Here is a 16488-nt window from a genome sequence, read left to right as displayed (position 1 = left end):
AAGGTTTTTTTATCAATAATACTAAAGGGGTTTTATTGTTTATCACTAGGCTTTATTACAAATTAATTGAGCGTGAGTCACTGCGGTCGTTTTTTCATTTCCTACCTAAACCATGTCTCGTTTGAGCTGTGCGTTTGAAACGCGTGTTTTGTTTTATTGTATAACGTAAGAACAAAATACACGCACGTGTTATCTCTTTGTTTTAAACAAAATACATGTAATAATAATAAAAACTAGTTCGAAATGTATTTTATCAGTCCATACCATATGTATGCGGTTGCACATACTAAATCATCTGATTACTTATTATTTTACTCAGATTGTAAATTTTTAAAATAAACGCTATTATTTCTATAAAAAAAAAATCATGTAATTGGTTTAGTTTTTTATGGACACGTTTAAAAAAACGTCAAAGTTAATTTTTAATTAAATGTTTTTTCAGCTTTTTAGTTGTTTAGTTTAAGACCTTGTTTACTATGTTCCATAAACTTCTATTAAAATTCTTAACATACATTATATGACATATCTAATAGTTATCATTTTTTTTATCTTATTGTCATTAAAACAAATAGCCTAAAGGAACTGAGAGGTAACCAAATTTTTAGTTTTGAATTTATTTTATCTGTGACACACAAAACTTCGTATTTAAACAATATTATTTTTCATTTGATATAATTATATTTTAAGGTTCCTGTGTTGTTAATGAGTAAATTGTATTGCGAAACTCTTATAATGTGACTAAGCCGATTAATAATAGGCCATGTAAGCATGCACCGATGTCTGAGGTATGCTAGATAAGTTATACTCCACGTTGTTAGTTAAAAATATGGTTTTAATTTACTTCGCAAATCTTATTCGTTCGCGAAGCGTTTATTTTTTTCCAATAGTTAACATGCAATGTTCGATTAATACAATAATTACACATTATTTTCCTTTGTTTTGTCAAATTTCTTGGTACTAGGAGAGAAATTCTAGAAAATGTATAACAATTAATGGTTAATACATTGTGACAAATGCAGATGTTTTTTTAAAGAGGCATGCTTAATTATTAATGTTATGAATAAACCGTCTCGGGAAACGTTGAGTGTATTATATTCTATTATTATTTCGCATCCTTTGGGGCCTCGGCATATTTTCCATATGTTGTTCGTTTCAGAAATGTATTACATATTGTATGATAATAATAATACTCGAAATTGTTCGGTGCAAAAGAATGCACCTCCTTCGAAACACGCACGTTTTTCACATGAACTGAACCGTTGAAATTGTTTTTGTACTTATGATTCACATTTTCCGTCTCCAAAACTGAACCGAGACTCGTGTGTGGGTAATATTGACGCCCATGCAACACATGAGTATAACCTGCATTGAATCGGGTCACCAACGCAGCCACAATCTGCTGCATAAATAAACGTACGTTGACACAATAGATACACCACCGGACCTTGCTTCGGGTTTTAACAATTACTGGCAAACTGTGTGTTTTATCCTGAAATAAATTGCCTTATATCACATTTCACGCGATTTCCATTGTATACGTCAACGCAAACAGTTTAAATGAATATCTTCTTATCGACACGACATTCTATCGCCGAGAGGTCTGTTCATCTCATGTTTGCCTTGGCCGTTAGACGTCTAGCTGATGATTCATTTCCATGCATATTCAGGGGTGCTAAACATTTACTGCTTTCCATTCAAAACGTTCCGTTTCATTCATTAGCTGTGAACTGTATAATTATTATTTATTACTATAAGGCTTGCGTATGTCATTGGTTTTTTTTTCATTTATAATTCGTGTGATGTTTTTTTTAGGTGTGTTGTTTAAATTAATTACCGCTATTATTATCATCATCATCGATCATTAACATTATGATCAATGGTTTATTTTTTATTTACTCTATGGAACTAGAAGAACAACTCAATTATACCATTACGGCTAGCATAAGATCTATGTATATACTATAATAAAGTAGTAGGTATCTAATAATAGAGTAAACCAGTCGGTTTTGACGATTAACGATAAATATTCGTATATTTTAGTCATACGTTTTTCCTAATAATATGCATTACTCATGGCCTCTAGTGTAGGCATAATTATATTACAATCGTTTTCCGGTTTCCATATATCTGAACTAAAAACTGATAAATACATTCCTAATATGTAGATATCGTTGTATAAATATAATAATGACTTTGTATCTAAATTTAATATTATAAAAATATTGTACCTGGAGTATAATATATAATATAATATTGTTTTGATCAGGTTTAGTATGAACAAAACTTAAAACTGTTAGTTAATTCCAGTCCAATATTATCGGTATTATTGGCATTACTTGACGATAATTAATAGCTTTTATTTTATTTTACGATTGTTTTCTTAATAAATCTTACTATTTTACTGGTTACCATTAATTGATTTTATAAAATAAACATTATTTATTATTTACACAATACGTTTGCTGTAACTTTTGGCTATGTTACTGCTATTGTAAATAAGGCAAACGATTTTATTTCGCTCCGTTTTAAAATTGGGTTGAGTAATTAGGAATCAAAATCAAATAAGCTTGACAGACAATGTGGAGACAGTAAGTACAAAGATGCTTTCTATAAATAATTTTGCTTGGACAGTCTTTGTTGTCTGTTATGTCACTTTGCATTGGTAAATGTGTTATTCTTAGCCTCATTATTATAAGTGTTACAAGTTGTAGTATGGTGCCTATAGGTAACTAATTTTCATTTGGCTTATTTCGATACAATATGTTAAAATGGTTGTTATATTTTTATTAATTTTGTCCTAAACATATTTATAAGTGAAACTTCTATATGTAGTACTGTTTTTTTAGCTGTCCAACCCTATATTAGGAATTGTACATGGTACTTTTGTACTAATAACTAACTTTTATACTAACTAAGTAATGATTATATTAATAATGAAATTATATAATATGCCCCCCTCCCCCATACAAAACATATGATTCAGCAAAAGTAATTTAAACATGTTAAGCGCATTTGTTCGCGTCGAAAAAACGTGCGGAATGATATTTTTTATTTTGTTTTCGTCGATGATAATGTCAAGTTTAAGGATAGGAAGTAGTAAAAGCTATATACACATACGCACACACATAGATATATATATATATATATATATATATTTAGAGAGAAGAATGAATATATGTAACAATCGTCAGTCATACGTGCGCCGAGTTCCGGAAAACTGACTTGAGACCTAATTGTCATTCGATGCTCATTCCTGTTGTGGCCGGCACATGTGTATAGATCATAAAAAAACAAACCAGTAGCGCATCACAAGTCTCGACATTCACACCGCATATAATCACGTATATCCTCTGTTAAAAAACATTCGAGAACTGGTGCCTATATAATATTAGTATGTACATGTGTACTGTTGTGAAGTTTATTACACCTACTTTTAGTTTATTTAACGAAAAAAACTCACGTGGTCCGACCAAACTTTATATTATAAAGGCATTATAATGTGTAATTATTCGATGTTTATTTGCAGTTTTGTTTTTTGACCTAATATAAAAGACCTTCACTAGTGTTTGTACCTATTCTAATGGAATGTAAGTATAAAATGTTAGAACATATTTTGTCTTCGACATTTTATTTTTTTTTCAAACACTTTGAATTGGTAATATATTTTAGTTTTATTTCGATATTACCATTATTTTATTTTCGGCTGTCAAGTGTACCGATTTTAAAAGCTTCTGTGTTTGTCGTTGAATAAGTTAACCCCTTTTAACCCCGAGGAGATAAACTTATCGTTTAAGGGCCTTGTCGAGGGATCTGATGTCCCTGCACTAGAAGGGTCGTGATGTGAATATATATGTTGAAAACACCTGTTTCTTCCTTGGGCCTTTCCATTTAGCTGTAAAAAACTATTTTTCATAGTATTATCATTTATATTTTTAAGCAAACAATATTGTCTATCGTACATGTGGTTTCTCTATTTCGGATTATTAGCGTTTACATATAGTTCGCGTGTAGTTAAGTAAAAGTAACACATAATTAAGTCTTTAAATACGCGTGTAGCACTTACTCGGCTGGATGCGAAATCATACACCGTGACCGCTTGTTACAAATGTGTGTTAATCTCAGTAATTCTATTTATGCACAATGGGAATGTCAGCGGTTTTCCTTTTAAGTAACAAATTTCATTATTATTAGTTTTATAGAAATGACATTCTGATTTGGGTTTACTAGGATCAATAGGAAGTATTAATATAATATAATATAGCAAATAAATGTATGACAAAAATAATAATTCAATTTTAAGTATATGGTAAACTTATATGAGTATTTTTTTTATAATATGTACTTCCATTACGATCTTTGACCTCATAACTTAATTTTAAAATTGAAATCGAGTGATAATTATGCGATTGTAATAAGTGATAACTTGTCATCCATATCATTCGTAGTTTCTCGTTAGTGTATACAATTTATCTTATTGGATTTTGTTGCATATTGGATTATATCAGGTACACCCCGCAGGTGTATCCACATATATTTGGTAGTTTTATACAAATTGCCTATTATTATTTTACTGGAACATATGATAGTTTACAAAAAATGTATTGTTTTATAATCTATTCTGGTTAGTTATTGAATTGGAAAGAAGACGTTTGTATAGCTATGGAAATTTAAAAAATGCAAACAGCATGAATAGAGCTTATCCGTTTTCGCTGGCTATATATATTTTGCGCAATCAATTCAAGCTAAGTGTCTGTTCGTCTAATCCGTGTTTATAAACGAGATTATTCCCCTACATATATTATTTGCAAAGTTCGTCTAGCGTATGTGCTTTTGTCTTCTGTTTTCATTGATTTATTGCAGCTTTCGCATTTAGACAATATGGAATAATCCTTCAGAATCATGTATTATGTATTTGCAAACTAGATATATAAAAGAGGGCGTATTCTGTGTCTATCCGTACTGTATGCTGATCAATAATGTCTGCTTATACAAATGGAAGATGATGACCCAAAATAAATTATCTTACCGTGTTATATAACCATCATTACTCTACGCTTGTTTGTGTGTTTGATTAATAGACGGGTTGCTGTTAAAAATAACTTAATATAAATTTCATTGTAGAATTTATATTAATGTTTATGCATACGATATTCGGTCTACGAATTATGGTATTAATTTTAAAATTATGTAATTTTCAATTGAAATTTAATACACTTTAATTACATGGTCCATATTAAAATAATGCAATTGTATTGAACCTGTTTATGTCTTTGTTAGATTTAAGCCATTAGTTATCTGCTTGTACCGAGCGTATTATATTATAACTTAATATTATTTCCATTGTTTTTTTAATTAGTTTCCATTTTACTTTAAGCGCAAGACTATTGTTTTTGTAGAATCCATTGTTTCAATTTTACATGATGGATGACAGTTCAGAGTATTGCTTGCTTATACCTTCACGTGTTCTTTTTATTATATTAATGGTTTTCGTTGCATTTAGGCCCCTCGTGTTATGACTATAGATTTTAAAAAGAATTCGGCTTTACAAGGTGTCAAAAAACTGAAACACTACCAAGCGCTACGTTTGGTTTGTTTTCGTGTATGACTACACGACACTATATATTTTGTAATAAGTGGTTTTTTTAGTGTTTATGTTGAGATTCTCGTGTTTATATTTTGAATGGTAGCTTTTTATATATATGTTTAAGTGCAACGATTAAATATGCAATTTATTATAGCCCCTACTTTTTTTGATGCCAAAACTGAAAATTCTAGTAAAATTATAAAATATTGCTATTATATCATGACATAATGTAAGCATTAAATACAGGAGGTGAGATGTACGATGTTTCTTTCGTGTCTGTAATGGTTTTAAACGTTTCTTACATAATAGTCCAAATTAGTAAATAACAGTTTAACTTTTGGATAATTAAGAAAGTAAATGATGGACTCATTTCAAAGTTATTGTTAGTTCATTTTTGTTATTTTATATGTCTACAGTCGCAATAATATGTGTCATATCTGTATTCCAGATAGAATTACATTATCACTATTTACATTTTTTGTGATATCATTATTGAAAAAAAAACTTGCTTCTATTTGTTTTTTGTTTATTGTAATTTTTAAGTTCGTTTTACTTGTTAACATTTTGCCCATTAACGGCCAAAGCTATAATAAGTAATATTAATTTAATTAATTTTTTTTTGTAATTAGACGCACGTATATTTATTTATTTATTATAATGTTTAGTGAACAATTTTTGGTACAACAGAATCCAGCATCTTACTGTTAATTGTTTACATTGCAAAGAGGTTTTCTCTGTTATTTGTTATTTATTTGTTCGTTATAAAATATACTTTATAACACTTCCAGTGAGTGGCTTTAATATTGTTTGGAATACTTAAGTGACCCTAAAGGCTCCTGTCTACTTATTAAGTAAGTTAGCGCTCAAACACATTTAAAGCTATGTTCCCGAATGGTGGTACTACTTTTTCATTATGATTATTATTATTTAACGACAACGTCCTCATTTATGTTATGTAAGGCTTAATGTTCTATAAACAGGCAATAGTGTGTATACGTAACCTATTTGTAAATTTAAACGCGTTGTCCGAGGGTACTACTACCCACATTGAAGTATAATTATCTTAAACCCGTGTGTACTATAAATATCTTATTATGATAGAATTTATGTACGCGAACTTTAATACTAATTACTAAACGAGATTACCTAGTAATATTTATTTTTGTAGCTGTAATAGTAGGTGTACCTATCGAAGGGTTGCAATTTGTAATTCCTGAAACAGTTTAAGTAATTTAGTACCTCTGTTTCTATAAAATATTAAACAGATACTTTGTAATGATAATGTGATTGGTGCACACTAGTACAAGTTTATAACACGAAATATAATAATATTTTTAAATAATAATATTAAGGAATTGCATTTTCTAAAAAAACATTATTACAAGGCGCCTTCATTTATAAATTTCGATTCCGCCATAACTGTAATAAATAATTTTTATAATAATTATTAATTGCTATTATAATTAATAATTGTTATAATTAATATTTATATTATTTAACTGTTAAATTTTAACAGTATAGTATTCCCTTCTGAAATTTTTCATTGAGTTATTATTTTATAAACATTTTAATTGTAACATTATTGTCCTGTAATATTCATAATTTTACCCAAGAATGAAATGAAAATATAAAATACGGTGCGAATTTATCATAAAAAAAAATTATCATTTCTGATTATGTTAATATTATCAACGAATAGGTTAACTTTATCTTTGAAGATTAATGTAGAGGGAAATAGAGGAAGAGAAAGAGCGAAGAAAAGATGGATAGATGGAATAGAGAATGATATGAGGATAGCTGGGGTGATTGAACAAGATGTAGGAGATCGAGCTCGAGATAGAGGTGTAAGACTAGGGTGGCTGACCCCATGCAATTGGAAGTGTAAGGCGAAGATGAAGAAGACATTTCTACGTTGCAAATAATAGTATGTATATTTACCGTAGTCGGGTGTAAAGAATTCGCTATTGGCTTTAAAATTTATCATAATTCAATGTTAGGTTTTAAAAAAATAATAAAATAAAAGTATTGAGCAGGAAATAAATAATTTTATGAAAAAACAGTTCTCCGGAGTACTTTCCTCAGTGAAAAAGATGTCAAATAAAAAAAAATGTATCCCTGTTTTTGTTTTCCTCTCTGTGTAGTCTTGGAATCTGATTAAGAGTGCTGTCATCGATGTCAATTAAAATCGATACTACTATTTTTGCATTTTATTAAAACTTAATATTGTATAGTAGCGGTAAATATATATATTTCAAGATGGTGTATGGAAATTGCATTGTTGTAAAATGCTAATAATGTTTCAGAATTCGGCTTATTGTTAAACAGCTATGTCTTCTGACGTATTGAATAAAAAAAATCCTATATTTTTTTTTTTGTTTAAAGTAGTTTTAGGTGTACAAAAACTTTTTATTTAAGCTTTTTATTATTTAAATGTAAAATGTCGAACATATTTACTGAATAAAATCCAATATCAACAAAATACATTTGTATATTGCTAAATTCTGTTTGACATTGTACATTACATTGCGATCCTCTAAGTCGAACTCCGAACGACGGTAGCAATATAAGGGCAATATTTTTTGGTACTATAATATAGGTATGTATACATTTTTTTGTTCATTGTTCTCTGAGCTACAGTCTTCCGCATTATGTACGAACAAGGCATAGTATTTCTTTTGACCGTTATTTACCTATGCTACTGTCAATGCTGGGAAACAAAAAAATTGTTTTGTGCTTACAATTAAGCGATTGGATCTCGGAGAGTAAAAAACTCTCTAACATCTTTATATTTTTGGATTTGTTGACCATTATGAACTTTTCTTATAGTTTTTCCATTTTTGCGGGTACAAGTAATTTAGCTGGACCCTAATAATATTTCCCGAAAGAAATGCACAAAAGGCGGCCAATACTGTTCTTCCAACTTAATTGTTTATATCTCTTGTTATTTGAAACCATTTTTCCAACGTCCAATTTACGAATATTGAAACGTATAATGATATATAATTAAAATGTATTCGACCGCCATTAACGTTTTGAATTTTGTTCATACTTTAGGTGATTTTATGATTATAAATAATACCAATTTTTGCTTTTTTGTAGTTAAATTTCGCTGATAAGTTTCTCACAGTCGACTCTAACATAATATAACTTATCAGTCCAATACTTTCGTAATATTCGAATCGATATTATTACCTAACAAACACTTTTTTTTTTTTTTTCCTTGGCTTAGTATAGGCCATTTAGGCTCTTCGCCGCAACCACCACATCCCTCCATGCTTCTCTGTCATTAGCTAGCTCTTCGCCGTTTATTACTCCTAGCATTTGCAGGTCACTCTTAACTCTGTCTACCCATCTTTGTCTTGGCCTTCCTAGTGGCCTCTTTCCATTGGGGATCCATTTTGTTGCCTCTCGAGTTATCTGGTCTTGTGCTCTCCATATGTGCTCTGCCCAACTAATACGCTTGCTTTTCAACGTTGCTACTATGTCTGCCTCACTAAATAATTCCCTAAGTTCTAAATTGGTCCGTCGTTCCCACAGGCCGGTTGAGCGATCTTTTTTTGGGCCAAATATCTTTCTTAGCACCTTCCTCTCGAAAACAGCTACTTTTTGCTCATCTGTTTTTGTAGTAGTCCATGTTTCACTCGCGTATAAAACAATTGGACGTATAATTACTTTGTACAATATAGTTTTTGTTTTAAATGAGACAAACTTAGAATTGAAAACAGGTTTTAGGGCGAAGAGACATCTGTTAGCTGTATTAATTCTTTGTTGGATTTCTCTATGGTTATCTCCATCTGCTCTTAATTCCACCCCGAGGTATTTGAATGTATTAACTCTTTCAAAAAGCATTCCGTTTACCGCTAAGCTTTGTTGGTTGTTGTTTTTACGCGGTAATATCATATATTTTGTCTTTCCTTCATTTACCATTAGTCCCATTGATTTGCTTTTCTCTATAAGTAATTTTGCGAAAGTCTTAATTTCGCCCTCTGTCTTGCCAATTAGCACTATATCGTCCGCGTATGCTAATAGGTTAATATTTTTTTTTAGTAATCTAATCCCTACGTCAGTGTCATACAGTTCTAACCACCGATTCCAATGCAATATTAAAAAGCATGGGAGACAGTGCATCTCCCCATCTTAATCCTGTTTTAACTTCGAATTCCTTAGACATATAATCATTGACCTTAATTTTGCATTTGGAGTTCTGTAAACATGATCTTATCAGTCTAATTAACTTGGTAGGAACTCCCAAGTCTTTCATTGCTATCCATAGCTCCTCTCTTACTATGGAGTCATACGCTTGCTTGTAGTCGATGAATAATAAGAAGAGATCCTGATTGTACTCGTAGCTCTTTTCCATTATTTGTTTGATGGTGTGAATTGGGTCCACTGTTGACCTTCCTGCTCTAAAACCTGCTTGATACTCACCGACTATTTCCTCACCATATGGCTTTAGTCTGGTGAGAAGTATGTTTGACAGAATCTTGTATGAAGAGTCGAGTAGTGATATCCCTCTATAGTTCCTACAATCCATGATATCCCCTTTCTTGTGAATAGGGCATATAATTGACAGAGTCCAAGTTTCAGGTATTTTTTCTTCTTTCCATATCTTATTTATTAATTGTTCCATTTGTGTCGTAATCATGTTCCTCCCATGTTTAAGGAGCTCCGCAGTTATGCTATCTTCTCCTGGGGCCTTTCCATTTTTAAGCATTTTGATAGCCATTTGTATTTCCTCTTTTGTAGATTCATTCAGCTGTTGTTCGACTGATACTACCCGAGTATTCCTTAGTTCTTCTGGCATTGGCTTATTTAGAAGTTCCTCGAACATCTCTCTGAACTTTTCCACCACATCTGATCCATCCGTAATCAGTGTTCCATCTGTTTGTTGCAGAATGGTCATTCTGGGTTTATAGCCTGTTTTTATTTCATTGCATCTGCCAAAAGACACTTGCATTTGTCTTGTAGTTCGTCTCTATATCTTGTATACGATTCATTTCCCACTGTCTTTTTTCAGTTCGAATTACCTTTTTTAGTTCTCTCTGTTGGATTGCCAATTGCCTTCTGTTATCTTCGTTAGGAGTCTTGATTAGTTTCAATCTTGCTGCATCTCGTTTTGCTATCGCTAGCTTGCATCTGTCATTGAACCATTTTTTTCTATTATCTTTCCGTTTGTATCCTAGTGTTTCACTAGCTGCTTTTTTGATAGAATTTTCTATCTTTTCCCATACTTGGTCTACTGTGTGATTTTCTATTCTTTCACTTAGCTTATCCACAGCTTCTATGTACGCAATTTTGTCCGTCTACTCCTTTAGTTTCTCAATATCGAATTTCTTGGTTATGGTTTTCTTAGTTCTCCACTTAACTGATAATCTTATACGCATCTTACTCGCACAAGAAAATGGTCCGAAATTCCGCTTACCCCTCTACAACCCTTTACGTATAGTACACATCGTTTTCTTCTTGAATTGATCATCACATGGTCTATCTGGTTCTTTACAGAGCCTCCTGGTGACATCCATGTGTGCTTATGGATGTTTTTATGTTGAAATTGCGTGCTTGAAATCGTCATGCCTCTTGTCGTCGCGAAGGATATCAGTCTTTCGCCATTATCATTAGAGATACTATGTAAACTTTCATTTCCAATTACCGGTCTGAACCATTGCTCTACCTAACAAACACTTATATTAATTATATTATTACGTGATCCTTAGCCTAACTCTTATATATATTTAAACCTACCTAATTTTAAAATTAAAATCGTTCATAAAAAACAAATGAATCCTAATTAATTAATCCTCTATTACAAACAAATTATACTTCTTGTGAGCGAAGAATTAGCCCCTATAAATGAAGTAGGTAGGTACAATAAAATATCAATAACGTACTACCTCTCTATTTGTTATAAAATGTGTTAAAAATTATGAAATTATAAAAATAATATACTTAATTATTGAACTGGTGTTATAATTGTTCTATAACTACAGTGAATTTTAATTTTTTACTATAAAATATTAAGTATCACATAATCATTAAAATCATTTGATTTTTATAATATTTATATTTGAGTATATCGCATATAAATATATGATCGTAGTTTTTTCCCAAACCATAAAAAATATAAGAGGATTTTATACGGATATTTATTTATTAATATAATTAAATAATTATAATATAATTTACAACATAAAACGTATTATGTGATTCTCGTAATGTAATTTTATTTTGACAATAGAAATATATTAACTTTTTTACCCTGCTGAAGGTCTAAATTGGAAGCTTAATGTATTGTGTTGTGCGAATATGAAATATGATTTTCCGTTAAGGTTCTTATCCGATTGAATGGATGGATTTATGTTCAATTCATCTAATGTACCTACATACCGGAAAGTCTGCGAGAATAGTTTGATTTTTATGTCTCGCCGTAGTGTCAGCTTATTTCTCTATGGAATCACATGACCATTATGTCGCGGCCGGACACGTGTTAGCATCAATTTAGACTCCAGTTCCTTTAACATTTTTATTTTCCCCTCTTCCTTCTCTTTTCAACTGACAAAACTAGAAATCCTTGTGTAAGCTCTCCCTCTAAAACTCCCTCACAGCTTCTAGTTAACGAACACCCACTGGAAAATAAGAGTGTGTATTGTTTATTGTCCACAACAATAAACTCGAAAAATACATGTTACTAGTTCTAGTTATACCATGTCCTGCCCTTCTTTTTTTTTTTTGTAAACGACAAAAAAAAAAGTATTATTTGTTTTTTATATATACTTTAGTCTTGATGTAGTTATGTAGTATGTGTGAACAGTATTTTGTATGTATAAAAATATTGTATATCGTATATAATATCGTGCGTTTTGACGATCGATACAAATGAAATGTTTATATTATACATGTATAAACAAAATTGTTAGATACTCCTTTGTTTTTATTTATCTTATTTTGTGTGTTTTGTATTGGAAACGGTACAAATTTTCGGGTGTCGTTTTATATATTTGTTGTTTCTGAGTCTTTCGTTGTATGTTGCATATCGAATTACATGCGAACGATAGGTCACGTGTTGGTATGGCAGTATTCAAATAAAAAGACCCCGAAGGGGTTCCAAAAAAAAAATGAAAATAAAAACCTTTTAATCCTTGCGTATTATCCTTTTTGATTACCATTATTTACCGTGAAATTGGGCGGTGGATGGTCATGGACTATATTATGGTATTTTATGTGTTATAAATTATAATATGTACAGTGTACACAACGTTGTAATAACGCAAAACGAATGGATTTTATTTAACAAATAAAATATGTAGCTCCCCGATTCCATCACGGTTTTACCGGATACAATTAAAATAAACATAATAAGAGTTATCATCAAATATATTATTAGGTTGTATCGAAATACTAGTAAATCAATTTAGGTAATAAATGTATGCTCACTTTAATTTTACATTTTATCTGATTAAACTGTCTCGGTTTATTAACGTTTGTATTGCATTTTCGAATTAGGGTAGTTGCAATTTTTTCTTGTTGGCGAATAGTGGCTGTATTCTGCGTACTGCTTAGTGTAGTTAACATTAAAATTCTACAGTAGTGCCACGCGCAGTAAAAATAAACTAACTTGGCGATCGCTAACGTTGTATCTATCTATATAATATACTTGGGTCTGACCAGCATTTAAAATGTGGTTACTGTCATTGCTTCACCTAAAATAAAAAGGCTTAATGCAAAAAGTAATCATTGCCCAAGTGTTTCGCATCAACCAAATACCACACACACCGATAATTTCAATGTAAAAATATATTAAAGATTAACGAATATTTTGGCATTTATTGTTCCGTTGTAAAAACGCGTCGTTTTAGCCAATGTAAAGATCTGCGCGGCTAGAGCTAAAAGCAAAAGAAAATATTTAACTGACGATCTAAAAAGCTAAAAATAAATCAATCTTGTAGTTTGAAAACGTAAATACCAGTAAAATTTACTGTTATGAATGAAAAATATGACAAGTTCATAAAAATAACAATACTAGTTATTATTTCATTAGTGATTTCTTTGTTACTCGAAGCAATTCAATATAAAATAATTCCAACTAAACTCGAAATTGATTGTGATAGCCAGACACTGGAAAAATAAAACTTTTATTCCTTCTCAGTTTTCATTGGTAAATGGTTATCCTCTGAGGATAAATAAATCCAATTTCTAAATCACCGTTATTTGTTATCATGGCTTCGTCGTTCTAAATATTTCTTTCTTTTATCAAAAGGCATAAGCTTTTATTCTAATTTTTTTCTAAAGAAATCTTTTTTTTTTTTTGTTAATGCTATTATCGCTATTATCATTCCCATGCAATAACAAACTACCCTCGTATTATTTTTCAACTTTTCATTTCTATCGAGATAACAATCGACCGACTTATTTATGACGCCTGGGCGTGTTATTGTGCGCCCCCTGTAGTGCCATTCGTCGTTTTTCACAGACAGATATGTGTATGGGAATTCTAAGAAATAAATTCATAGGGCATAGATAGTGAATACTGAATATAAAAAATTACTACTAGTATATTATCTGCCCTATTATTTATCGTTACAAAAAATTGCAGTTTTATATGGTTAAGACTGTAACAAAGTTTTGTAAAAGTAAAAAGAAGCTCCTCTGAGCATTTTCAAAAATGTATCTTTTATTTCGACTATAAGGCTTACTTGTAATATTTCACTGTTTACATAATATATTCTTGTTCCATGCCAAATCAATAACTTAATTAGTTAAAATTAAAAATTAAATTAACTGATAATATAATATATATTTATGAAAAAATAGCTAAGTTAGAGTGTTTTATCTAACTTAAACATTTTGCAAATTAAATATAAATAAAAAAACATAGACGACAAAAGTATTATAATGTAGTCGTAGTTATTATATGTACGTTTAGTCGTTAAAGACTGTATTTTATAGTGTTATTTGCTTAACTATAAAAGATGGTGGTTGCGTAGTATATAAAATTTAAGAGCAGACTCGAATATAAATATTTTATCTACCGTTGCTACTAACTTACACTTGGTACACTCCAGTGTAAATATTTGAATAATTATTAATTGTTGTATACGAAAGTACTTGAAATAAACTATAATCTATAGATACATAATATAATTTTATATTATTTGTTTATAACAATTTTGTGTTTTATTATCTTCTTATGCAAACTCAGTCTATCTAAACGAATTGAATAAAAAAATTGTTCAATTTCTCGGAAGCAATAAATAACTTTTATTTTTTTCGAAATACTTTTCTTTATATGCATTTTCCTCTGGAAGTAGCTGGAAAAAGTTCTCCAATCGAGCGGTAATAAATTCTTTGCACGACTTCTATATACACTCCTCCCGGGAAAACTGAGTTAGACGAGACCAGAGGATATTAACAAAAAATCCATAATAATTTCCCCTCGGTTTTTTTAAAACTTTTATTCGTTTCGCTAGTGATTTTCCGTGATACATAATTTTGTGTATGACGTTCGTTGAATAAGTTATGCACACACAAATGGACGTGAAACAATATGAGCTCCCTCCCTAAACCAACTGATAACTAAAATGTTTTAAATGTGATTTATGCGAATATTGGTGAATTTGAATTTCAGAATAAAGCGAGGCCTTATTAATTTTTAAAGGTTAAATTACTCTATTAAGGTACTATTATAAATTCTAAAGTTTGTCGTGTAAAATTTTTTAAAAAAAAGTTGATAAAATGGTTTGTTAAAAATTTGTAAATTATGTACCCTTATTTGATTTAGAACAACAGCTGTGCTTGTTTTTCTAAATCAGGGGCTCTATGTATAATAATAATAATAAGAAGAAGAAGGTTTAGTTTTTAAGTTAACCTTATATGTGACCGTTCCCCAGTAAAATGGTATACAAAAACCTGGGGTCTGCCGTAATAATAATAGCTGTCATCAATCATTTTATGCGACAGCTTGAGCTCGTATTCCCAAATTGTTTTCCATTTTCTTTATGTCCTAGTAATCCTAGGACCGTATACACAGTACTCTTTGTTATCGGGTCCTATATTTATTCAGAATAAATAATGCTATACATATAATATTATATACATTTATTATATTATAATATATATCTTAATAATACATAGGTGTTTGTGTTTATATATACTCTAATCAATACTATAACAAAAACAAATGTTTTATTTACTCGTTTTTTAGCTATCGTAAATAAAAAAATTCAAAACAAGTTGTCTACTTTGGAAAATCATTCTTACGTATGACATTTTGACTTAAGTAAAATATTGAAATATATATAACCATTACTATATAAAATCGTTAAATATAATAAAAGTTATTGCCTAGTTATCACAGCACCGTGAAAAAACCAGTACATACATATCAGTTTTGTATGATGGGTTATAACACCAAGCTGACGGTCGTGTACTTTGTGGTTGTATGATACCCATCCAAAAAAAATGAGCTATCATTCCGACATAATAGTTGTACTCTAATGGTTATGAATGGAAAGATAAAAATAATAATAATAACGAGTAAGTTTGTATAGGCGTCACATCTGGTGGATGCATTAATTAAATCGTCCGAGCGTTTCTCCGGTTTTTGTTTTTGATAATAATGGAAAACTCAAAATACCCTCTCCGGCCTGCTAGAACAATGGGTTTGATTTATTATGACTTCGTGCAAAGTTTTTAAACAAGAATTAACTGGATTCATTGTTAACTAGGACTTCGAAACTTTTGAAGTTGCCAGGTCCTGAACCAAAAACACATTTTTTTTCAATTAAGGAAAATTGTAATTTTAATAATATGCAACATATTGCTTTTGGGGGTTTTTACTTAACAAGTAACAACACATCACACAAGAGTCCCTTTATAATAACACAGTTTATCATTAAGTAAATAATTAG

At 30.3% G+C, this 16488-nt stretch overlaps 1 protein-coding gene across 2 annotated transcripts in view; it reads left to right on the top strand.

Annotated features, from left to right (window-relative positions):
- LOC126833321 (cyclin-dependent kinase 14) overlaps window positions 1-16488 on the top strand; it is a 52375-nt gene that overhangs the window by 8924 nt on the left and 26963 nt on the right. The window lies entirely within an intron of this gene.

This window comes from Adelges cooleyi, unplaced genomic scaffold, assembly GCF_023614345.1.
Source record: "Adelges cooleyi isolate 19-005CV unplaced genomic scaffold, UGA_ACOO_1.1 ACOO_flye_CR_arks_rails_tigmint_CR_PRNA_2, whole genome shotgun sequence".
NCBI lineage: Eukaryota > Metazoa > Arthropoda > Insecta > Hemiptera > Adelgidae > Adelges > Adelges cooleyi.
This window is presented reverse-complemented; position numbering and strand designations above follow the sequence as displayed.